General features: G+C 36.4%; 1 protein-coding gene across 1 annotated transcript in view; it reads right to left on the bottom strand.

Moving 5' to 3' along the window:
* The window catches only part of LOC122791344 (C-factor-like), a 429108-nt gene that overhangs the window by 349504 nt on the left and 52898 nt on the right, over nt 1–26706 (bottom strand). The window lies entirely within an intron of this gene.

The raw sequence follows: 26706 nt of genomic DNA, 5'->3' as shown, positions 1-26706 counted from the left end.
ATAACTTTTGACTCTCTCATCATTTCTACACCCTGGTTAATTATATAACTTTTGACTCTCTCATCATTTCTACACCCTGGTTAATTATATAACCTTTGACTCTCTCATCATTTCTACACCCCAGTTAATTATATAACTTTTGACTCTCTTATCATTTCTACACCCTGGTTAATTATATAACTTTTGACTCTCTCATCATTTCTACACCCTGGTTAATTATATAACTTTTGACTCTCTCATCATTTCTACACCCCAGTTAATTATATAACTTTTGACTCTCTCATCATTTCTACACCCCAGTTAATTATATAACTTTTGACTCTCTCATCATTTCTACACCCTGGTTAATTATATAACCTTTGACTCTCTCATCATTTCTACACCCCCAGTTAATTATATAACTTTTGACTCTCTCATCATTTCTACACCCCAGTTAATTATATAACTTTTGACTCTCTCATCATTTCTACACCCTGGTTAATTATATAACCTTTGACTTTCTCATCATTTCTACACCCCCAGTTAATTATATAACTTTTGACTCTCTCATCATTTCTACACCCTGGTTAATTATATAACTTTTGACTCTCTCATCATTTCTACACCCTGGTTAATTATATAACTTTTGACTCTCATCATTTCTACACCCCAGTTAATTATATAACTTTTGACTCTCTCATCATTTCTATACCCCAGTTAATTATATAACTTTTGACTCTCTCATCATTTCTATACCCCAGTTAATTATATAACTTTTGACTCTCTCATCATTTCTACACCCCAGTTAATTATATAACTTTTGACTCTCTCATCATTTCTACACCCTGGTTAATTATATAACTTTTGACTCTCTCATCATTTCTACACCCTGGTTAATTATATAACTTTTGACTCTCTCATCATTTCTACACCCTGGTTAATTATATAACTTTTGACTCTCTCATCATTTCTACACCCCGGTTAATTATATAACTTTTGACTCTCTCATCATTTCTACACCCTGGTTAATTATATAACTTTTGACTCTCTCATCATTTCTACACCCTGGTTAATTATATAACTTTTGACTCTCTCATCATTTCTACACCCCAGTTAATTATATAACTTTTGACTCCGTCATCATTTCTACACCCTGGTTAATTATATAACTTTTGACTCTCTCATCATTACTACACCCCAGTTAATTATATAACTTTTGACTCTCTCATCATTTCTACACCCTGGTTAATTATATAACTTTTGACTCTCTCATCATTTCTACACCCCAGTTAATTATATAACTTTTGACTCTCTCATCATTTCTACACCCCAGTTAATTATATAACTTTTGACTCTCTCATCATTTCTACACCCCAGTTAATTATATAACTTTTGACTCTCTCATCATTTCTACACCCTGGTTAATTATATAACTTTTGACTCTCTCATCATTTCTACACCCCGGTTAATTATATAACTTTTGACTCTCTCATCATTTCTACACCCTGGTTAATTATATAACTTTTGACTCTCTCATCATTTCTACACCCCAGTTAATTATATAACTTTTGACTCACTCATCATTTCTACAGCCTGGTTAATTATATAACCTTTGACTCTCTCATCATTTCTACACCCCAGTTAATTATATAACTTTTGACTCTCTCATCATTTCTACACCCCAGTTAATTATATAACATTTGACTCTCTCATCATTTCTACACCCCAGTTAATTATATAACTTTTGACTCTCTCATCATTTCTACACCCTGGTTAATTATATAACTTTTGACTCTCTCATCATTTTTACACCCCAGTTAATTATATAACTTTTGACTCTCTCATCATTTCTACACCCTGGTTAATTATATAACCTTTGACTCTCTCATCATTTCTACACCCCATTTAATTATATAACTTTTGACTCTCTCATCATTTCTACACCCCAGTTAATTATATAACTTTTGACTCTCTCATCATTTCTACACCCCAGTTAATTATATAACATTTGACTCTCTCATCATTTCTACACCCCAGTTAATTATATAACTTTTGACTCTCTCATCATTTCTACACCCTGGTTAATTATATAACTTTTGACTCTCTCATCATTTCTACACCCCAGTTAATTATATAACTTTTGACTCTCTCATCATTTCTACACCCTGGTTAATTATATAACCTTTGACTCTCTCATCATTTCTACACCCCAGTTAATTATATAACTTTTGACTCTCTCATCATTTCTACACCCTGGTTAATTATATAACTTTTGACGCTCTCATCATTTCTACACCCCGGTTAATTATATAACATTTGACTCTCTCATCATTTCTACACCCCAGTTAATTATATAATTTTTGACTCTCTCATCTTTTCTACACCCTGGTTAATTATATAACTTTTGACTCTCTCATCATTTCTACAGCCCGGTTAATTATATAACCTTTGACTCTCTCATCATTTCTACACCCTGGTTAATTATATAACTTTTGACTCTCTCATCATTTCTACACCCCAGTTAATTATATAACTTTTGACAATATCATCATTTCTACACCCTGGTTAATTATATAACTTTTGACTCTCTCATCATTTCTACACCCCAGTTAATTATATAACTTTTGACTCTCTCATCATTTCTACACCCTGGTTAATTATATAACTTTTGACTCTCTCACCATTTCTACACCCCAGTTAATTATATAACTTTTGACTCTCTCATCATTTCTACACCCTGGTTAATTATATAACTTTTGACTCTCTCATCATTTCTACACCCCAGTTAATTATATAACTTTTGACTCTCTCACCATTTCTACACCCCAGTTAATTATATAACTTTTGACTCTCTCATCATTTCTACACCCTGGTTAATTATATAACTTTTGACTCTCTCATCATTTCTACACCCCAGTTAATTATATAACTTTTGACTCTCTCATCATTTCTACACCCTGGTTAATTATATAACTTTTGACTCTCTCATCATTTCTACACCCCAGTTAATTATATAACTTTTGACTCTCTCATCATTTCTACACCCTGGTTAATTATATAACTTTTGACTCTCTCATCATTTCTACACCCTGGTTAATTATATAACTTTTGACTCTCTCATCATTTCTACACCCCAGTTAATTATATAACTTTTGACTCTCTCATCATTTCTACACCCTGGTTAATTATATAACTTTTGACTCTCTCATCATTTCTACACCCCAGTTAATTATATAACTTTTGACTCTCTCATCATTTCTACACCCTGGTTAATTATATAACCTTTGACTCTCTCATCATTTCTACACCCCAGTTAATTATATAACTTTTGACTCTCTCATCATTTCTATACCCCAGTTAATTATATAACTTTTGACTCTCTCATCATTTCTACACCCTGGTTAATTATATAACTTTTGACTCTCTCATTATTTCTACACCCCAGTTAATTATATAACTTTTGACTCTCTCATCATTTCTACACCCTGGTTAATTATATAACTTTTGACTCTTTCATCATTTCTGCACCCCAGTTAATTATATAACTTTTGACTCTCTCATCATTTCTACACCCTGGTTAATTATATAACCTTTGACTCTCTCATCATTTCTACACCCCGGTTAATTATATAACTTTTGACTCTCTCATCATTTCTACACCCTGGTTAATTATATAACTTTTGACTCTCTCATCATTTCTACACCCCAGTTAATTATATAACTTTTAACTCACTCATCATTTCTACAGCCTGGTTAATTATATAACCTTTGACTCTCTCATCATTTCTACACCACAGTTAATTATATAACTTTTGACTCTCTCATCATTTCTACACCCTAGTTAATTATATAACATTTGACTCTCTCATCATTTCTACACCACAGTTAATTATATAACTTTTGACTCTCTCATCATTTCTACACCCTGGTTAATTATATAACTTTTGACTCTCTCATCATTTCTACACCCCAGTTAATTATATAACTTTTGACTCTCTCATCATTTCTACACCCTGGTTAATTATATAACCTTTGACTCTCTCATCATTTCTACACCCCAGTTAATTATATAACTTTTGACTCTCTCATCATTTCTACACCCCAGTTAATTATATAACTTTTGACTCTCTCATCATTTCTACACCCCAGTTAATTATATAACATTTGACTCTCTCATCATTTCTACACCCCAGTTAATTATATAAGTTTTGACTCTCTCATCATTTCTACACCCTGGTTAATTATATAACTTTTGACTCTCTCATCATTTCTACACCCCGGTTAATTATATAACTTTTGACTCTCTCATCATTTCTACACCCTGGTTAATTATATAACCTTTGACTCTCTCATCATTTCTACCCCCCAGTTAATTATATAACTTTTGACTCTCTCATCATTTCTACACCCTGGTTAATTATATAACTTTTGACTCTCTCATCATTTCTACACCCCGGTTAATTATATAACATTTGACTCTCTCATCATTTCTACACCCCAGTTAATTATATAACTTTTGACTCTCTCATCATTTCTACACCCCAGTTAATTATATAACTTTTGACTCTCTCATCATTTCTACACCCTGGTTAATTATATAACCTTTGACTCTCTCATCATTTCTACACCCCAGTTAATTATATAACTTTTGACTCTCTCATCATTTCTACACCCCAGTTAATTATATAACTTTTGACTCTCTCATCATTTCTACACCCTGGTTAATTATATAACTTTTGACTCTCTCACCATTTCGACACCCCAGTTAATTATATAACTTTTGACTCTCTCATCATTTCTACACCCTGGTTAATTATATAACTTTTGACTCTCTCATTATTTCTACACCCCAGTTAATTATATAACTTTTGACTCTCTCATCATTTCTACACCCTGGTTAATTATATAACTTTTGACTCTTTCATCATTTCTGCACCCCAGTTAATTATATAACTTTTGACTCTCTCATCATTTCTACACCCTGGTTAATTATATAACCTTTGACTCTCTCATCATTTCTACACCCCGGTTAATTATATAACTTTTGACTCTCTCATTATTTCTACACCCTGGTTAATTATATAACTTTTGACTCTCTCATCATTTCTACACCCCAGTTAATTATATAACTTTTGACTCACTCATCATTTCTACAGCCTGGTTAATTATATAACCTTTGACTCTCTCATCATTTCTACACCCCAGTTAATTATATAACTTTTGACTCTCTCATCATTTCTACACCCCAGTTAATTATATAACATTTGACTCTCTCATCATTTCTACACCACAGTTAATTATATAACTTTTGACTCTCTCATCATTTCTACACCCTGGTTAATTATATAACTTTTGACTCTCTCATCATTTCTACACCCCAGTTAATTATATAACTTTTGACTCTCTCATCATTTCTACACCCTGGTTAATTATATAACCTTTGACTCTCTCATCATTTCTACACCCCAGTTAATTATATAACTTTTGACTCTCTCATCATTTCTACACCCCAGTTAATTATATAACTTTTGACTCTCTCATCATTTCTACACCCCAGTTAATTATATAACATTTGACTCTCTCATCATTTCTACACCCCAGTTAATTATATAACTTTTGACTCTCTCATCATTTCTACACCCTGGTTAATTATATAACTTTTGACTCTCTCATCATTTCTACACCCCGGTTAATTATATAACTTTTGACTCTCTCATCATTTCTACACCCTGGTTAATTATATAACCTTTGACTCTCTCATCATTTCTACCCCCCAGTTAATTATATAACTTTTGACTCTCTCATCATTTCTACACCCTGGTTAATTATATAACTTTTGACTCTCTCATCATTTCTACACCCCGGTTAATTATATAACATTTGACTCTCTCATCATTTCTACACCCCAGTTAATTATATAACTTTTGACTCTCTCATCTTTTCTACACTCTGGTTAATTATATAACTTTTGACTCTCTCATCATTTCTACACCCCGGTTAATTATATAACCTTTGACTCTCTCATCATTTCTACACCCTGGTTAATTATATAACTTTTGACTCTCTCATCATTTCTACACCCCAGTTAATTATATAACTTTTGACTCTCTCATCATTTCTACACCCTGGTTAATTATATAACCTTTGACTCTCTCATCATTTCTACACTCCAGTTAATTATATAACATTTGACTCTCTCATCATTTCTACACCCCAGTTAATTATATAGCTTTTGACTCTCTCATCATTTCTACACCCTGGTTAATTATATAACTTTTGACTCTCTCACCATTTCTACACCCTAGTTAATTATATAACTTTTGACTCTCTCATCATTTCTACACCCTGGTTAATTATATAACTTTTGACTCTCTCATCATTTCTACACCCCAGTTAATTATATAACTTTTGACTCTCTCATCATTTCTACACCCTGGTTAATTATATAACCTTTGACTCTCTCATCATTTCTACACCCCAGTTAATTATATAACTTTTGACTCTCTCATCATTTCTACACCCTGGTTAATTATATAACTTTTGACTCTCTCATCATTTCTACACCCTGGTTAATTATATAACTTTTGACTCTCTCATCATTTCTACACCCTGGTTAATTATATAACTTTTGACTCTCTCATCATTTCTCCACCCTGGTTAATTATATAACTTTTGACTCTCTCATCATTTCTACACTCCAGTTAATTATATAACTTTTGACTCTCTCATCATTTCTACACCCCAGTTAATTATATAACTTTTGACTCTCTCATCATTTCTACACCCTGGTTAATTATATAACCTTTGACTCTCTCATCATTTCTACACCCCAGTTAATTATATAACTTTTGACTCTCTCATATTTCTACACCCTGGTTAATTATATAACTTTTGACTCTCTCATCATTTCTACACCCCAGTTAATTATATAACTTTTGACTCTCTCATCATTTCTACACCCTGGTTAATTATATAACCTTTGTCTCTCTCATCATTTCTACACCCCAGTTAATTATATAACTTTTGACTCTCTCATCATTTCTACACCCCAGTTAATTATATAACTTTTGACTCTCTCATCATTTCTACACCCTGGTTAATTATATAACTTTTGACTCTCTCATCATTTCTACACCCCAGTTAATTATATAACTTTTGACTCTCTCATCATTTCTACACCCTGGTTAATTATATAACCTTTGACTGTCTCATCATTTCTACACCCCAGTTAATTATATAACTTTTGACTCTATCATCATTTCTACACCCTGGTTAATTATATAACTTTTGACTCTCTCATCATTTCTACACCCTGGTTAATTATATAACTTTTGACTCTCTCATCATTTCTACACCCTGGTTAATTATATAACTTTTGACTCTCTCATCATTTCTACACCCTGGTTAATTATATAACTTTTGACTCTCTCATCATTTCTACACCCCAGTTAATTATATAACTTTTGACTCTCTCATCATTTCTACACCCCAGTTAATTATATAACTTTTGACTCTCTCATCATTTCTACACCCCAGTTAATTATATAACTTTTGACTCTCTCATCATTTCTACAACCCAGTTAATTATATAACTTTTGACTCTCTCATCATTTCTACACCCCAGTTAATTATATAACTTTTGACTCTCTCATCATTTCTACACCCCAGTTAATTATATAACTTTTGACTCTCTCATCATTTCTACACCCCAGTTAATTATATAACTTTTGACTCTCTCATCATTTCTACACCCTGGTTAATTATATAACTTTTGACTCTCTCATCATTTCTACACCCGACTTAATTATATAACTTTTGACTCTCTCATCATTTCTACAGCCTGGTTAATTATATAACTTTTGACTCTCTCATCATTTCTACACCCCGGTTAATTATATAACATTTGACTCTCTCATCATTTCTACACCCCAGTTAATTATATAACTTTTGACTCTCTCATCTTTTCTACACTCTGGTTAATTATATAACTTTTGACTCTCTCATCATTTCTACACCCCGGTTAATTATATAACCTTTGACTCTCTCATCATTTCTACACCCTGGTTAATTATATAACTTTTGACTCTCTCATCATTTCTACACCCCAGTTAATTATATAACTTTTGACTCTCTCATCATTTCTACACCCTGGTTAATTATATAACCTTTGACTCTCTCATCATTTCTACACCCCAGTTAATTATATAACATTTGACTCTCTCATCATTTCTACACCCCAGTTAATTATATAGCTTTTGACTCTCTCATCATTTCTACACCCTGGTTAATTATATAACTTTTGACTCTCTCACCATTTCTACACCCCAGTTAATTATATAACTTTTGACTCTCTCATCATTTCTACACCCTGGTTAATTATATAACTTTTGACTCTCTCATCATTTCTACACCCCAGTTAATTATATAACTTTTGACTCTCTCATCATTTCTACACCCTGGTTAATTATATAACCTTTGACTCTCTCATCATTTCTACACCCCCAGTTAATTATATAACTTTTGACTCTCTCATCATTTCTACACCCTGGTTAATTATATAACTTTTGACTCTCTCATCATTTCTACACCCTGGTTAATTATATAACTTTTGACTCTCTCATCATTTCTACACCCTGGTTAATTATATAACTTTTGACTCTCTCATCATTTCTCCACCCTGGTTAATTATATAACTTTTGACTCTCTCATCATTTCTACACCCCAGTTAATTATATAACTTTTGACTCTCTCATCATTTCTACACCCCAGTTAATTATATAACTTTTGACTCTCTCATCATTTCTACACCCTGGTTAATTATATAACCTTTGACTCTCTCATCATTTCTACACCCCAGTTAATTATATAACTTTTGACTCTCTCATTTCTACACCCTGGTTAATTATATAACTTTTGACTCTCTCATCATTTCTACACCCCAGTTAATTATATAACTTTTGACTCTCTCATCATTTCTACACCCTGGTTAATTATATAACCTTTGTCTCTCTCATCATTTCTACACCCCAGTTAATTATATAACTTTTGACTCTCTCATCATTTCTACACCCCAGTTAATTATATAACTTTTGACTCTCTCATCATTTCTACACCCTGGTTAATTATATAACTTTTGACTCTCTCATCATTTCTACACCCCAGTTAATTATATAACTTTTGACTCTCTCATCATTTCTACACCCTGGTTAATTATATAACCTTTGACTGTCTCATCATTTCTACACCCCAGTTAATTATATAACTTTTGACTCTCTCATCATTTCTACACCCTGGTTAATTATATAACTTTTGACTCTCTCATCATTTCTACACCCTGGTTAATTATATAACTTTTGACTCTCTCATCATTTCTACACCCTGGTTAATTATATAACTTTTGACTCTCTCATCATTTCTACACCCTGGTTAATTATATAACTTTTGACTCTCTCATCATTTCTACACCCCAGTTAATTATATAACTTTTGACTCTCTCATCATTTCTACACCCCAGTTAATTATATAACTTTTGACTCTCTCATCATTTCTACACCCCAGTTAATTATATAACTTTTGACTCTCTCATCATTTCTACAACCCAGTTAATTATATAACTTTTGACTCTCTCATCATTTCTACACCCCAGTTAATTATATAACTTTTGACTCTCTCATCATTTCTACACCCCAGTTAATTATATAACTTTTGACTCTCTCATCATTTCTACACCCTGGTTAATTATATAACTTTTGACTCTCTCATCATTTCTACACCCTGGTTAATTATATAACTTTTGACTCTCTCATCATTTCTACACCCTGGTTAATTATATAACTTTTGACTCTCTCATCATTTCTACACCCCAGTTAATTATATAACTTTTGACTCTCTCATCATTTCTACACCCTGGTTAATTATATAACTTTTGACTCTCTCATCATTTCTACACCCCAGTTAATTATATAACTTTTGACTCTCTCATCATTTCTACACCCTGGTTAATTATATAACTTTTGACTCTCTCATCATTTCTACACCCCGGTTAATTATATAAGTTTTGACTCTCTCATCATTTCTACACCCTGGTTATTTATATAACTTTTGACTCTCTCATCATTTCTACACCCCGGTTAATTATATAACTTTTGACTCTCTCATCATTTCTACACCCCAGTTAATTATATAACTTTTGACTCTCTCATCATTTCTACACCCCAGTTAATTATATAACTTTTGACTCTCTCATCATTTCTACACCCCAGTTAATTATATAACTTTTGACTCTCTCATCATTTCTACACCCTGGTTAATTATATAACTTTTGACTCTCTCATCATTTCTACACCCCAGTTAATTATATAAGTTTTGACTCTCTCATCATTTCTACACCCTGGTTAATTATATAACTTTTGACTCTCTCATCATTTCTACACCCCAGTTAATTATATAACTTTTGACTCTCTCATCATTTCTACACCCCAGTTAATTATATAACTTTTGACTCTCTCATCATTTCTACACCCTGGTTAATTATATAACTTTTGACTCTCTCATCATTTCTACACCCTGGTTAATTATATAACTTTTGACTCTCTCATCATTTCTACACCCCGGTTAATTATATAACTTTTTCTTGTAAATCTAAATGGCATGGATTGTGTGTCTCATTTGCTTTTTCCAGCACTTGGTTACACTTCTGTTGTGTTCTATTTCCTATACCAAGCTGCAGTGCCTTTTGCACAGCTTCTTGTTTCTTAACAATATTCCATAATTACAAGCCCGTGGTGTTCCTTTCAGGACATCATTGCGCAATTCTTTTTGTGTCTCTTCAACAATTCACTGTGCAGTTCTCTTGGTAATCCACCTTTCCGCAAATTAATCGCATTGTCAAAACATTTAACATTATGTGATGTGATGTTATGATCTGACATGCAATACATTTTATTTTTTATTTATTTATTGTTTTTTTTTTTTGCTTGGTTTGACCAGTAATAGCCTCTTTGTCTCTTTGCCTTTGGTTGTACCAAAGGGGAAATCTCCTTCTTTGTTTGACATTCAGTTAATAATTCAGTCAACAATGCACTTTTAATTAGTTATCTAGAAGCATTTCCATTCCTTCTCTTTGTGATAATCCTGACTACACATAGGAGAAATCATACTTTGTAAATAAAAAAAAAAATCCTCATAAAGCATTACCTCAAATCTTATTGCTATAGTTGAGGAAATCAACTCAGAATGGGTCTGCACTCGCATGCAGCTAAGTAGGGCCTAGACAGTCTTGTAGTTCAGTATGTTTAGAGCAAACTTTGTCCCTGTATAACAACAGCTGTGTTATATGAACATGCTGAAAACACTACGGTTAATACAGTATACATTTTTTACAGTAAACACACTTTCTACTCACACAAGTAAGTACGTCTTGACATAATTCAGATTTTGTGTTTCTCAGTATGTTGCAGTTGAAAAGCTTTCCAGTTATGCAGCACAAACATCTAACTCATCACAGACTTTTTTCTCAAAAGTGCTATTTCCTTGCTCATAGATATCTTCATGTCTCTTTCAGGGAATCTGCAGCATTTTATTATCACAGAGGAATCATGTAAGGTCTCTCTAAGACTAGATTTGGCCTACACCACTCAGAACATGTGTGTCTCTTATAGGTTCATAGGTTCATAGGAAGGTACTAGGCTATTGGCCGTAGGGCCTCTATAAGCCTAGCCAAACGGTACCCTGGCTTTTGCCACCCAAGAAAATTATTTTCCTGTGCCCCTGTCAAGCAGAGCCACAAAAGTGATCCCCGGGGTGAATTTCCTATCTCCCATCCAATCAACAAGATTTTTCTTGAAGAGTGCTAATGAGCTTTGTTTGGCATAGATAGGTAGTTTGTTCCAGAGTATGGGAAGTCTCCGGGACAGGAATCTATCCCTCCAGCATGTTCTGTTTATTGTGGTGACAAAGTTTAGGTCCCTAGAGCATGTAGCTCAGAGGGATTGAGATTTCTTTACGTGGAGCATGTCCAACAGCTCTGGGTTTGACATAGCTTTGTATGTTAGGCAGAGATCGCCTCTGAGTAGGTGATATGCGACAGAGTAAAGCTGGAGTTTTTTGAGATGGTCTGCGTAGGGCATCATCCTTGAACACCACAGACTTGCAGATTTGAGGGGGAATTATACCACTATACCACACACCCTAACACATGCACACACGTGCACACACACACACACACACACACACACACACACACACACACACACACACACACACACACACACACACACTCTGCCACTGTCTGCCACTGTTTGAAGCAGCACTATAGATACAGCTCTAGCACAAAAGAAGATTAAAAGATGAAATGACTAAATGGTAACATCCTGTAACAGTGTAGACCAAAGAACGTTATATTGTTCTGTATTATTATGGAAAAAACACACAGCTCTTTTCAATGAGTGAAACAATCAACCAAAATGCCTCAAATATTTCAATGAAATACTTTAATAAATTTGCATATCAGCATACTGGCATTTGAAACTGGGTTAACCTATACATATATATATATATATATATATATATATATATATATATATATAGTTCCACTTGAAACCATTGAATGTTCAGAACATCGAATTTCTGATCATCGAGACCAGAACATCGATGTTCAGAACATCGAGGGTTTAAAGTTAACCACAGAAAAAGAAATAAACATTCAAAAACTATTTTAAGCTTTTGCTACGAAAGCGCTCACCATTGTTTGTACTTTGTCTGTGGATTAAAACTGAACTTTATCTTCACCTGCCTTGGTCTGGTGCCTCCTGTATTTTTTACATTGGATACTAGTCTTTTTGGAGGACCAGTTTGCCTACACCACAGTGTTGCTTTTCCTTCTATACGTAAAACCATATAATAAAATTCGCTGACGATAGCACAGTTGTGGGTCTTATTAATGGTGGGAATGAACATAACTACAGGGATGAGGTGAACACTTTGACTGCCTGGTGTGACAGGAACAATCTGGACCTGAATGTTAATAAGATCAAAGAAATGGTTATCGACTTCAGGAGAAAAGCAACAGTTCACCAACCACTCACTATCAAAGGGGAGGTAGTAGAGAAAGTCAAAACAACCAAGTTCCTGGGCCTTCACATCTCTGATGACCTCTCCTGGGCTGCTAACACCAACCATATAGTCAAGAAGGCTCAACAGAGGCTTCACCTCCTGAGAAAGTTCAAAAAGGCCAGGCTCCCACTGTCTGCCCCTACCACTTTTTAGAGGGGAGCTATCGAAAGCATCCTTACTAGCAACTTAACAGCATGGCTCAGCAACTGCACAGCTGCTGAGAAGAAGAAACTACAGAGGGTGGTGAGGGGGGCTGAGAAAATCTTGAGCACAAACCTCCCTTCTATTCAGGAGCTTTTCTTTACAAGAGCAACAAAGAGAACATATAAAATACTTGCTGATTCGACCCATCCGGCCCACACCTGGTTCTCACAACTTGAGTCTGGAAGGAGGTACCACAGCTTCCGCCGTAGGACTACCAGATTCAGGAACAGTTTATATCCTACAGCTGTGAGACTTATTAATACAGACACCAACCATAATACCTGATATATTTTAGCCTCTTTTTTTTTATTTAATCCTTCTGCTCAGAGCAATTACCACCAGCATTACTATTATGTAATATGATGGCTATACTGAGTCACGTCTATGGTTAACAAGTGCAATATGGTAACTAAACAGCTGCTATTCACTAGTCTGTATTTATTCTATATCTTAGTGTACGAGTTTGGTGGTGGGTCTTTATTATTTATCACTGGATAATGGGTATTGAATGTGTTTATGTAATGTGAACTACCTCCTGCATGCCATAAGTGTTATTTTCTTTCTTATGTTATTGTTTGATACCGCTGTATCTATGTTATTCTTTGATACCGCTGTATCTACGTTATTCTTTGATACCGCTGTATCTGTATTATTCTTTGATACCGCTGTATCTATGTTATTCTTTGATACCGCTGTATCTATGTTATTCTTTGATACCGCTGTATCTGTATTATTCTTTGATACCACTGTATCTATGTTATTCTTTGATACCGCTGTATCTATGTTATTCTTTGATACCGCTGTATCTACGTTATTCTTTGATACCGCTGTATCTGTATTATTCTTTGATACCGCTGTATCTATGTTATTCTTTGATACCGCTGTATCTACGTTATTCTTTGATACCGCTGTATCTGTATTATTCTTTGATACCGCTGTATCTATGTTATTCTTTGATACTGCTGTATCTACGTTATTCTTTGATACCGCTATATCTACATTATTCTTTGATACCGCTGTATCTGTATTATTCTTTGATACCGCTGTATCTATGTTATTCTTTGATACCGCTGTATCTGTATTATTCTTTGATACCGCTGTATCTATGTTATTCTTTGATACTGCTGTATCTACGTTATTCTTTGATGCCGCTGTATCTGTATTATTTGCACTGCATTTCTCTCGTGAGCTTACATTTGTAATTTCATTTAGGCTGCACTTGTGTGGTCCGAAATGACAATAACATTTTTTTGAATCTTTGAATCTTTGAATGCCAGTAACCAGGATATCATACAGATAAACTGTGATATCTTGTAACCTGCATTTCATGACCATATAAAATATAACAATTTCAGAAGACACTCAAAAAATGGAAAGGGTTATATACAGACATTTCTTAAGATGTGTTTATGGTCATTTGTCTCTCAAACTAAATCACTGAAGCACTGCTAACATCTGAATGTGGAAATTTCTGGCCACCCACCCAGCAATGCAAATAGGACTTTCACTTCAAGTACAGGTGTTGTTAGAAAGTACGGGTGTTATTAGAAAGAAACAACTTAGTTAACATCTAATTTAAATGTCCACACAATCCAAATATAGTTCCATCAGGTTTCAGAACAGGCAATGCAGGAGCAGCCCATTTTGAAAATACCATCCAAACTAAATTTCCTTTCAAAAATGTGCAGACTTCCTCTTTTCATTTTGCAATCAGTGCTCACATAATGGACCTGTGCCTACATAATCAAGGCACATCATGAGCTAAAGTGATTTATTGTACCCACTTTAATAAAATATTGTCTGCTCAGCTTGTTCCCAGCATGCTTTGTCCAGTACTTTTGCATTAGCGATTCAGTATCTCAACTAGTTCCTTATAAGTTTAACATTTCTTTACAAAATTGTTATCTCTGTTAATTTTGTTTTATTCATTCTAACACTGCTCCCACCATCCACTCTGAAGTTAAAAGTTAAAAGGCTTCCTTTCTACTTTCATTCCTACCACAAATGGCCAAACTTGCTGCAACATATAAAGTCTGAATATGCAGGAAGGAGGTATTTGCTCTGTATTCCTTGTTTTGCCTTTCTTAGCATGCAAACAATTACTACCACATTTCTTTTTAGTTTGTTCAACAAATGCTTTCTTAACACTTTTATTCTTGAGGTTTACAAATCCCTGATAAAAGCATGACATTTTTGGTGCTTAAATTTATCCTCATCAGCAGGTCTTTAAAGGATTTCAAGCCTGCATAATGTACAGCAATGCTGGTGATTCCCTGCTGGGTGAGAATGTAAACCTATATTTGTCGTCTTTGACTGATAGAGCTATTTTCTGTCTTACCTGCTCCATTTTGTTTTCTGTTTTAAGAAATCTTTGCCTTGTGGTTTTATTCTGTGTGATAGATAGACACTTAAATTATCGAGGCTCATATTTCACATTTTTTCCATTGGTTAATTTGAATTGTCTCCTGAGTGATACTTAAATACAAAGTGAAACTCTGGGACTTTGTCTTTGTCTAAAGAATTTCAAGCCTGCATAAGGTATAACACTGCTGGTGATCCCCTGCTAATTAAATACAAAGTGAAATTCTAGGCCTTTGTCTTTATATGAAGGATTTCAAGCCTGCATAAGGTATAGTAGTGCTGGTGATTCCCTGCTGCAAAGTGAAATTCTGGGCCTTTGTCTTTGTCTGAAGGATTTCAAGCCTGGATAAGGTATAGCATTGCTGGTAATTCCCTGCTGGGGTTTCCCATCAACCATCCCATTTGTCGGTCTTCTTTTTAAGCCTGGTGATTTTGGGCTTCCCACCCCTCCTGTGGATTGGTCTTAGTGGGCTCTTCCCTTTCTGCACTGCTGCTGGTATCTTGAATTTTTTATTTGAATTGTTTGTTTGCCTTTCCTTGTGCTTATATCGAAGGAGTGCATTTTGTCTCTTATTGTCTGCTGTGCTGGTTTGCTTCATCTGGATTCATTGTCTGGCTGTTGGATGGAGTGCTGTGTTCTTGCACACTGGCAACCATTCATTTTCTCATCAAGGTCAGTGGATTTCCTTCTGGTGCACGGGTGGTAGCCTAGTCTGTTTAGGTTTGGAGAAACACTTGAGATTTCTGCATATGGTTTTGTTGGCTGGAGAGCTTATTAATCTGCTTGTCTTGTTTTTGGTGCCTTTATGGTTTTTGCAAAGTTCAGTGGCTCTTGGCTCATTTGTACAGAGTGAAGTTTTTTTTTGAATAGTCACATGTTTGTGAGCTGTTTAAGATACACTGTTGTATCCTTATCTTTACGTTTGTGGTAGCAATTCACTCTGGACATTATTTTGCTGTGCTTTTGCATTGGGTGGACTGGGATTGTTCATCTAGTGGCTGTTGGTGTTTGCCTGGTCTTATCTGAGCTGGGAACCACAGAAGGGCTCTAAGTATTTTTTCTTTGCAATTCTCTTATATACTGTGACTGTACCTCAGCAGGTAAAACAACTGTACTGTTTGCACTTCTCTTATACACTGTGAGTGTACCTCAGCAGTTAAAACAACTGTACTGTTTGCACTTCTCTTATACATTGTGACTGTACCTCAGCAGGTAAAACAACTGTACTGTTTGCACTTCTCTTATACACTGTGACCGTACCTCAGCAGTTAAAACAACTGTACTGTTTGCACTTCTCTTATACACTGTGACCGTACCTCAGCAGTTAAAACAACTGTACTGTTTGCACTTCTCTTATACACTGTGAGTGTACCTCAGCAGTTAAAACAACTGTACTGTTTGCACTTCTCTTATATACTGTGACCATACCTCAGCAGTTAAAACAACTGTACTGTTTGCACTTCTCTTATACACTGTGAGCGTACCTCAGCAGTTAAAACAACTGTACTGTTTGCACTTCTCTTATATACTGTGACCATACCTCAGCAGTTAAAACAACTGTACTGTTTGCACTTCTCTTATACACTGTGACTGTACCTCAGCAGGTAAAACAACTGTACTGTTTGCACTTCTCTTATACACTGTGACCGTACCTCAGCAGGTAAAACAACTGTACTGTTTGCACTTCTCTTATACACTGTGACCGTACCTCAGCAGTTAAAACAACTGTACTGTTTGCACTTCTCTTATATACTGTGACCGTACCTCAGCAGTTAAAACAACTGTACTGTTTGCACTTCTCTTATACATTGTGACTGTACCTCAGCAGGTAAAACAACTGTACTGTTTGCACTTCTCTTATATACTGTGACCGTACCTCAGCAGGTAAAACAACTGTACTGTTTGCACTTCTCTTATATACTGTGACCGTACCTCAGCAGTTAAAACAACTGTACTGTTTGCACTTCTCTTATACATTGTGACTGTACCTCAGCAGGTAAAACAACTGTACTGTTTGCACTTCTCTTATATACTGTGACCGCATTCTCAGCAGGTAAAACAACTGTACTGTTTGCACTTCTCTTATACACTGTGACCGTACCTCAGCAGGTAAAACAACTGTACTGTTTGCACTTCTCTTATATACTGTGACCGTACCTCAGCAGTTAAAACAACTGTACTGTTTGCACTTCTCTTATACATTGTGACTGTACCTCAGCAGGTAAAACAACTGTACTGTTTGCACTTCTCTTATATACTGTGACCGCATTCTCAGCAGTTAAAACAACTGTACTGTTTGCACTTCTCTTATACATTGTGACTGTACCTCAGCAGTTAAAACAACTGTACTGTTTGCACTTCTCTTATATACTGTGACCGCATTCTCAGCAGTTAAAACAACTGTACTGTTTGCACTTCTCTTATACACTGTGACCGCATTCTCAGCAGTTAAAACAACTGTACTGTTTGCACTTCTCTTATACATTGTGACTGTACCTCAGCAGTTAAAACAACTGTACTGTTTGCACTTCTCTTATATACTGTGACCGTACCTCAGCAGTTAAAACAACTGTACTGTTTGCACTTCTCTTATACATTGTGACTGTACCTCAGCAGTTAAAACAACTGTACTGTTTGCACTTCTCTTATATACTGTGACCGTACCTCAGCAGGTAAAACAACTGTACTGTTTGCACTTCTCTTATACACTGTGACCGCACCTCAGCAGGTAAAACAACTGTACTGTTTGCACTTCTCTTATATACTGTGACCGTACCTCAGCAGGTAAAACAACTGTACTGTTTGCACTTCTCTTATATACTGTGACCGTACCTCAGCAGTTAAAACAACTGTACTGTTTGCACTTCTCTTATACATTGTGACTGTACCTCAGCAGTTAAAACAACTGTACTGTTTGCACTTCTCTTATACATTGTGACTGTACCTCAGCAGTTAAAACAACTGTACTGTTTGCACTTCTCTTATATACTGTGACTCTACCTCAGCAGGTAAAACAACTGTACTGTTTGCACTTCTCTTATATACTGTGACCGTACCTCAGCAGGTAAAACAACTGTACTGTTTGCACTTCTCTTATATACTGTGACCATACCTCAGCAGTTAAAACAACTGTACTGTTTGCACTTCTTTTATATAATGTGACTGTACCTCAGCAGGTAAAACAACTGTACTGTTTGCACTTCTCTTATACACTGTGACCGTACCTCAGCAGTTAAAACAACTGTACTGTTTGCACTTCTCTTATACACTGCGGCCGTACCTCAGCAGGTAAAACAACTGTACTGTTTGCTGATGCTCTGCACTGTATCTTACTATTGCATTTGTTGCACATTGCATTTCACACCAACTGCTGCTTTTACTTAATTTAAGAAAAGATCTGTTACTGCTATTTTATACTGTTGCTATTATTAATTCAAGAAAAACTGTGCTGCTTTTTACACTATTGCTTATTTTAGTTAAAAAAGTATCCTGCTTTTTTCTGTTGTTCCATTGCACTTCTGTTGGCTATAGTATAGATTAGATTCAGACTGGCTGAATTCAGTTCTGTTTGTTGACTGAGCACTAAAAATCAGGGCATCTTTTTTTCAGAGAAGCCCCCATGTACCCTTGTGGCAGGAGTGTACAGTAGGACTATCTAATTGAAGGTTACTGGTTCAATGCTCAGTTGGAGCTATTACATTGGTGCAGGGCTCAGTTGGAGCTATTTCATTGGTTTCTTTGTATTAGCTACTTTGCTCTTGCTTGCACATAATGCACCCCGCCGTGCAGAGGGGGTAACTCCTGGCAGTTATAGATGCAAAAGTACCAATAAAATTATTTTCCCTTAGAAGCAGCTGATATCTAGCAGAGCAGTTTTGAATAGCTTTCAGCTGTTATTGAACCACCCAGCAGAGATTTTACCTCTTACCTATCAACATCAGGCCCTATAGCTCCCCTCTTTTTCAGACCTCCTACTGTACACTCCATAGATTCGTCACCCTAAAATAGCTCCCTGCCTGTTACCCCTATCTTTTTCTCTTTATCTGCTGAGATATCAGGTTAGTTTCCTTCTGTTTCTACTGCCAGCCTGGTGGACATTTTTTTTTGAGGCAGTGTATCAACTGCCTGATATACACTTACAACCATTTACTCCTAAATCACTGAAGTACAATTTGTGAGAGATGCTCCTACACTAAGAATCTGGAATCACTGCTCTCTCATGTGCAGAACAGCAGCACTAAACAGGTTGTCAACTCACAGCACGACTCCTATTCATAAAATGCACCCAACACATAAACCTTCATATGTAGAGGTACTCTCCAGAAACCTACCTAAATACCAGAGGCCTCCAAAACACAAACATGCTACACCTAACACAACAACACCCAAAGCACCCAATACACACATAAAAACACTAGCACCTGTGTCTCACCAAATAAGTTTTTAAAGCAATGCACAAGTATTCCAGACATACAGACACCCCATTCACCAGGTCAAACAAGGAGAAGGTTACAGCCAGCTGCCTGTCTAGTGCAAGGATTCACCAGATCACATAAGTACTCATCTCAACAACAAGTAACATTATGACTCCGTCATAGTTCATGCTGGTGTGAATGACTTTGAGACATACATTTCTGGACCACATGAAGACAGACAAGCCTGAGCTCAATGAATTTGTGTCCCAGGTGGGTATGTCACTAGCTTTGAGCAGCATTTTATCCTTGCCTAGGATGATTCCACACTATAAACATCAAATGATTGACATCAATAATTGGCTTGGTTTCTGGTGCCATTCTAAGGGGTTTCTGGTGCCGTTCTAAGAGGATCCAGTTCCTGTCAGCCTGGGATGGCATGGTGGATAAAACACACTGCTTTGCCACAGATGGTCTTCACCTGGCACCTCTAGGCTTTTGCTTGCTGGCTAAGGCACTTACCTCCCCATAATGCCTTGCTTTGAGCAAGGTCACAACAACAAAATTCCAGACTTGAAAATATCAAAATCAAAGAACCTAAGGGTCATGCTGCTAAATGCTAGGAGTTTAATTCAGAAACTGCAATTTCTAGAAGTACTCCTCTGCTTGGAAAATGTTGACGTCTGTGCAGTCACAGAAACCTGGCTCAAAGCTGTAGAAAGTATGTCAGCTTTGCAAGGCTATAATGCCTTCCACATTTTCAGATCACAAATTGAAGGTGTGAGAACTAAAGGAGGTGGGGTATCTATCTTCATTAAAGATAATTACATATGTAGACTGGTTAGACAAGAAAACTCTTTAGAACTACTGCAAGTCCTAATTACTGTGGGTAAGATACCTCTTCAGGCCGTTGTCAGTTACAGGTTCCCTTCCATGAACCAAGATGCCCACATAACTTATTTAGTCATGGGTGACTTTAACTATTCTTCCATTAATTGGGAAACTTATATGAGCCCAAACTCACTCATACAAAAGTTCCTGGACTTTGTAACTCAAATGTCCTGGAACAAATAGTGCACCATCCCACAAGGAGCTCCAATATTCTAGACCTGGTCCTCACCCATATGAGTGACTGATGCAATGCCTCAAGTATAGGGCCCACACTGGTTAAAGCTGACCATAAGTCAGTCATTTTTGAAGTAGCAACAGCACCAGAACTCCCTAAAGGTGAAGTCAGGCTAAAAAACTTCACCAAAGCTAACTATACCCTCCTTGCTCCAGTTTCCACAGATGGCACTAATGGCTGATGCCCTGTATAAACATCTACACAAATGTATAGACACAGCTGTGCTGGATAGGATTTAAAGCGAGATCCTCAAGAAAAAGCAAACCATCCTGGTGGACGTCTAGCATTAATAAAGTATATAATAATCGAAAAAAGCTGCCGTCTAAAAATACAAAAGTGAGATCCCAGAAGTGGAATACCACCCTCCTCAGCCTAAACAAGTAAATAAGACAACTCATCAAATCTTTAAAGAGCAACTATGAGAAGAATTTATCAACCATAGCCAAAGATAACCATAAAGCTTTCTTCAGCTACGTCCACAACCTAAAAGTTAGGACTCAGATGTGTGCTGAACTAATTGTGGTTAGCATCACACACACTGATGCTGCAGAAATTGCAAACCTGCTAGCAGACAGGTTTGGCAAAAATGTCACCCCCCTATCACCCCAAGCATACCAGAAACCATGTCTTCATCATCTCCTCCTCATCTCCAAAGAGCAAATCATCAATAATTTCTTCAAGGCTAAGAACACAGCTTCCATGGACCAGATGGCATTCTGGGCTGCATTCTTAATGTTCTAAAACAAGAGCTAGCTACTCCATTAGGCACTCTATTCAACCACAGCCTGAGTACTGGCTTTGCCCCCACTTAATGGAAAACAGCAATTGTCATCCTCCTCCACAGGGGTGGCTCAGCAACAGACCTGGGTAACCATAGATACATAATTTTAAAAAGCCTCATCTGTAAGGCAATGGAATGAATGAATCATTATGGACCTCATAAATAAGGATATAGGTGGCCTCCAAACCCTGGATCCATCCCAGTTTGGTTTTGTCAATCAAGGGCAGGTCATGCCTGCTAAAACCTGGTGGACTTCTTCTAGAACTTGACCAGAGTTATAAATGAGGGCAAAGCCATGCACACAGCCTGTGTTGACTTGGCCAAGGCATTCAACACTATTTCACATTTATAAAATACACCAACACTCGAGTCCAACAATAATTCAGCTCAACAGCACAAGTATAACAGAATTCACTAAGGGGTGAATGAAAAACGTTGCCAGTTGAATAACTTGTATAAAATCCACTTTATTACGACAAGGTTAAGCGCTTTCATCTAATTACATAGACTTCATCAGAACCATTCTTCTGATGAAGTCTATGTAATTAGATGAAAGCGCTTAACCTTGTCATAATAAAGTGGATTTTATACGTTATTCAACTGGCAACGTTTTTCATTCACCCCTTAGTGAATTCTGTTATACTCGTGCTGTTGAGCTGAATTATTACTATTTCACATTTATGCATCATTGACAAACTACCCTAGATGAATATCAACCTCTATGTTGTCAGATGGGTTGCAAACTGGCTCACAAATCGACAACACTCAGTCAAACTGAGAGACTTTACCTCTACTAGTAGACCAGTCACCAGTGGGGTCCCACAAGGGTCAGAGCTGGGCCCCTCTTGTTTGGCATATACTTCTCAGAAGTCCAGGCCAAAACAGAGGGGCTGTGGCTAACCAAGTTTGCAGATGACTGCAAATTAGGTGCTATCATTGAATCCCCTAGCGATGTCAGTGTACTTCAAAAGGGGTTTACACAGACCAATGACTGGTGCCAAAGCCATGGTCTTAAAATAAATGCTAAAAATGCATCATCATTCCCTTCAGTAAAAACAATGTCCCTGCTGATTATAAAGTAAACAATAATACCCTAAGTACCAGTTCTGTAGTGAGAGACCTGAGAACACAAGTTGACTGTGACCTCATCTTTGAACACCATGTGTCTACTGTGGTAAGGAAGGCATTCTATGTTGCTCACCTGATTAGCAAAGATATCACCTCAAGAGCAAAAGTGGTTATAACTCCACTGTACTCATCCCTCAGCAGGCCTATTATTGAATATAATGCTCCATTTGGTATGTACTGTACCAAACACCTGCAGCAACTTGAGAGGCCTTAGAGATTTCTAACTAAGAAAATTCTGGGTCTCCATCTCTTATGCGGACAGTCTGAAGTCACTGTCACTGTACTCAGTAGCGTATAGAGGTGACTTATGTCTGGTTTACAGGGCTACCTCTGATCCATATCTAATGGGAATGCTGCACATCCTCAAGTCAAAAAGGACTAGGGTCACCTATTCCAGGGACTCAGTCTAGCCTGCAACATAAACGGGACCTGCTGGAGAGACAGATACAGCTCTCAGAGATTGCCACTCCTCTGGAATTGGCTTCCAATCCATATCAAGTGGAGCACATCCATGACCCTGTTTAAGCACAACCTGGATGACTGGATGAGGCACTGTAAAGGTCTACTGGGGATTGCCTTGGCTTCTTTCTTGGACATGGGTATTCTTTGCTAGAAAAAACTTGGGAATAGACAATATCTATCATCTAGTATTATACTGGGATTTAACGGCTAAGCTTGTAAAGAATCTCAGATCAGTAGCCTAGTAATATTCTATGAGTCTATGAGCCTATATGCTGTCTCCAAGTGTACCTGCAATATGCATTAGCTTTCTTGCCTTTATTACTTTTCAGTACAATCTCTTTGTGTATTGATTTTTGTATTCTACTCCATTACTGCAGGTAGTCTTACTTATCGGTCAATTTAATGCTTTTTTTTTTTTTTGCTGCTTTCACTTTTAATGCACTTTTTAATGTATTTCCAAAAATCATATGAGCTTCAGACAGCAAACATATTTGCATACAAATCATTTATTCTACATACAATCTTATTTTACAAAGCCTACATCATCCCACTGCATAAAGGTGGAACCAATACTAATATTACCAACTTCTGTCCCATCACCATCCTTTCGCCCATTTCAAAAGTCCTAGAGAAATGTATCCATCTTCAACTTCTTCCCCATCTCCTAGACAATAATCTACTAACTCCTACACAGCATGGATTCAGACCCTATCATAGCACTATGACTGCCATCCTATCCTTCCTTGAAACTGTGAATAAAGCTAGAGATTCCGGCCTCACTGTATCTACCATCCTTCTCAATCTCTCTAAGGCCTTCGACACTATCTCTCATAACCTACTTCTTACTAAACTATCTAACCTAAACCTTTCTACCTCTTCCCTCTGTTGGTTTTCTAGCTATCTCTCCAATAGGCAACAAGCCGTCAAATGGAAAAAAGCCACCTCATCCTTTCACACCACCCCCAAAGGTGTCCCACAAGGTTCTATTTTGGGCCCCCTCCTTTTCAACATTTTCATTAATGACTTTTTCCGCTCTATCCCCCTTGCAAACATTATTCAATACGCAGATGCCTCATCCATCCCAACTCTTTTAAAACTCACTCAAGATGCCTTCTCCACCACAGAACAATGGATGAAAGACAACCATCTTGCACTCAATGCTGCTAAAACTAAACTTATGATATTTACCCCCTCCAAAACTAATAACCTTGATAGAAATTTATTCTCCATCACCAGCCAAAATAACACATCTCTTGAGCTGGTATCTGAAGCCAAACTGTTAGGGGTCCAAATCAATGACAAGCTCAAATTCAACTCCCATCTACTACTAAATATAAAAAAACCCCACCAAAAACTAGGCATGCTCTACCGCCACAATCGGTTCCTTACCTCAACTACCAAAATTACTCTCTCTACCACATTTCTCCTTCCCTCCCTTCTCTATGGTGCCCCTCTTCTAACTAACCTACAATCTTCTCTGAAAACCAAACTGTCCTCTTGTTACAATAAAATAGCCAGATTCGCCACCAGTAACAAATCATCTACCCATCACTGTGAACCTCTCCACAAACTCATCTGGCTAGAGCTTCCCAACTCCCTCTCCTACACTCAGCTCACCTATGCACATAAACTCATATTCCAGCCATCCCTCTGTCCCTCTCTCAACTACCTTTAAAATGCATCAAACTCACAGACTTCTAAGATCTAACAATCAAAACCTCATAGAAGTTTACAGACCCCTACACCCTCCAGGACACAACCTCCTGTCCTTCTCACTAGCACGCCTATGGAACTCCCTCCCCCCCTCAATTCATACAATTGCTAGCCTCCCATACTTTAAAAAATCACTACACTCCCATCTAACATCCTCATGGGAATGCTCCTGTTCACACCCCTCATAACCTACTCTCTACTCCCAACTCTTTTTCCTCCTTCCTTTTTCTCAATTCCCAGCTAGCAAATTCTTGCTTGCTTCTAGCATACAACTCCTTATTTGTACCTAGTAATTTTTAGTAAAAAAAAAAAAAAAAAATACATATATACTACTTCTAACGTTTAACCAGAAATTATAGAATGTTTTTCTTTATAATCCTCATGTAAACTATGTGTGGAACATAATCTTTGTATAATCTGTATGTGGAACATAATCTCTGTATAATCTTTATGTGGAGCTTTTCTCCCCAGGACTCCATTGAAAACGGGTTATTTTGGCCCAATGGACTATCCTGGTTAAACAACTGCAAATAAAAATAAATAAAAATTTCTCAGTTTTGTCATAATTACAGTCATAGGCTAATTTTCTAACTGTGTCATAGATCTGTGAAGGATTCTTGTATGAGAAAGAAACTTGCATCTTTTGGCTTAAAATTTTCAACAAGGTTATCACTTAGATTTTTTATTGCCTTTTTTTGTTTTAGAAATGCATAGATCTAATTAAAATGTAAATATTAGCTGTCTGCATACTTATAAATATGACTGCTTCTAAGTTCATATTCAGTCTCATGGAAAAGAAAAAAAATCCAACATTTCACAGTACTCCTCCTACATCTAGATTTTCCCATCATATAGGATGTAGTTGTAGTAGCCCTAACTCCAGTTTTCTTGTGTAGTTCTTCCTCCTTCAAGTTGCTTACAAATATGATCATAATCACCAGAAACCAGCTTAGACTCTGTTAACAGTTCTAATTCTTTAACAACTAATCCAAAATCCATGGCAGTAGCAACAGTAAACACAAACTTTTCAGCAGTCAAGAGCAGTTCTTACTAAATGAGAAACAGAATATTAACTGGTAACCATTTAATATTCCAAGATTTGTTAGTGCAAGTCCCCAATTACTGAGCCTGAAGGAACAAAAATGTAGACTTACTTATATTAATTCTGAGACTGCCATTTCTCAGACTATTTCCTTTTCTCCAGATATGGTGATCTTGGAGTTAGTATTTATTTAGTTTTGGGGTGTGTGAGTGCTTCGAGGATAGCTTACCTTCTGGAAAAAAAGAACTTTGAAGGATAAAGGTGACATCTGATATTCACTGTCCTCCAGTATTTTTGGACTTTTTTCATAATTCACAGGGCTCACACTTACAAGACTTTGAATTGCAGTAGAGAGCCACACTACCTCGAACAGATTGCAGTGTA

Source organism: Protopterus annectens, chromosome 17.part0 (assembly GCF_019279795.1).
Source record: "Protopterus annectens isolate FY-2018-M chromosome 17.part0, PAN1.0, whole genome shotgun sequence".
Classification (NCBI taxonomy): domain Eukaryota; kingdom Metazoa; phylum Chordata; order Ceratodontiformes; family Protopteridae; genus Protopterus; species Protopterus annectens.
This window is presented reverse-complemented; position numbering and strand designations above follow the sequence as displayed.